The sequence below is a fragment of the Wasmannia auropunctata genome, unplaced genomic scaffold, assembly GCF_000956235.1.
Source record: "Wasmannia auropunctata unplaced genomic scaffold, wasmannia.A_1.0 LD336060.1, whole genome shotgun sequence".
NCBI lineage: Eukaryota > Metazoa > Arthropoda > Insecta > Hymenoptera > Formicidae > Wasmannia > Wasmannia auropunctata.
In genome coordinates this window covers 2,605,574-2,606,417 of record NW_012026830.1, presented here as the reverse complement: position 1 = coordinate 2,606,417, position 844 = coordinate 2,605,574, and positions in this window count along the sequence as shown.

Genomic DNA, 844 nt, shown 5'->3' with positions numbered 1-844 from the left:
TCCATAACTGGGGCCCAAGGCCCTCTCGAAAACGCGAATTATCACACGCGCACAAGGACGGGAACGACACAATTACATGAAGTGACTTGGCTGTGGCGCTCGGCGGGCGCGTGGCGCGACGGTCCTGCAACAGAATATCTCGATACGCGAAGTCAGACGGGGCGCCGGGATATACGGAATCTTTCTCGGCGATAGCCGAATTACAAAACGAGAACGATAAGTCTGAACGCGAGTTCCTCGCGGCCCGTCTGACACAAGTATAAATCGGCGGCTTTACATGAGTACGTTCGTCTCACCGAAAACTCCTCTTAACGGGAACGGTAGCTCGCTTCGGCTGCTGCTGGGCTCGCCACGAATATCTCTCACAAGCTTAAGGTCTCGTATTATGTCCTGCGTCCTTCCACGACTCTAACCACAGCACAAGTGCCGAGGGCTGTTGCTTCCGTAACCTCGCCGGGCCGGTGGGCCCACGTGGTACGTCCTTACGCGCCCCTAATTGGCGGGCGGGCGAGCTCGCGATTGCCACGAATCGCGTGAGGTGCGTAGCGCCGCGGGTCCTATGTCCCCCGCGCGCGGTATTCAAATTATCGGCGGTGTCCTTCATGTCGGCGGATCCTCCAGGTGCGCTCCCATGCTGGCACGCTCAGGTGGCCATCCTCCGGGACAACTCTCGTGAGAGGCCGTTCCTGGCGGCAGATCTCCTCCTTGGGGCGCCCTGTCGCGTTTCCGACTTCGGGGTCTCTCGCCCGATCTGGGGGCGTAGAGTGGCCATCCCCTTTATCCTCGCCTTAGCTGGTTCGCACCGGAATCTGGAATGAAGCTCGGCAGCTTAATTGCTCTTAAA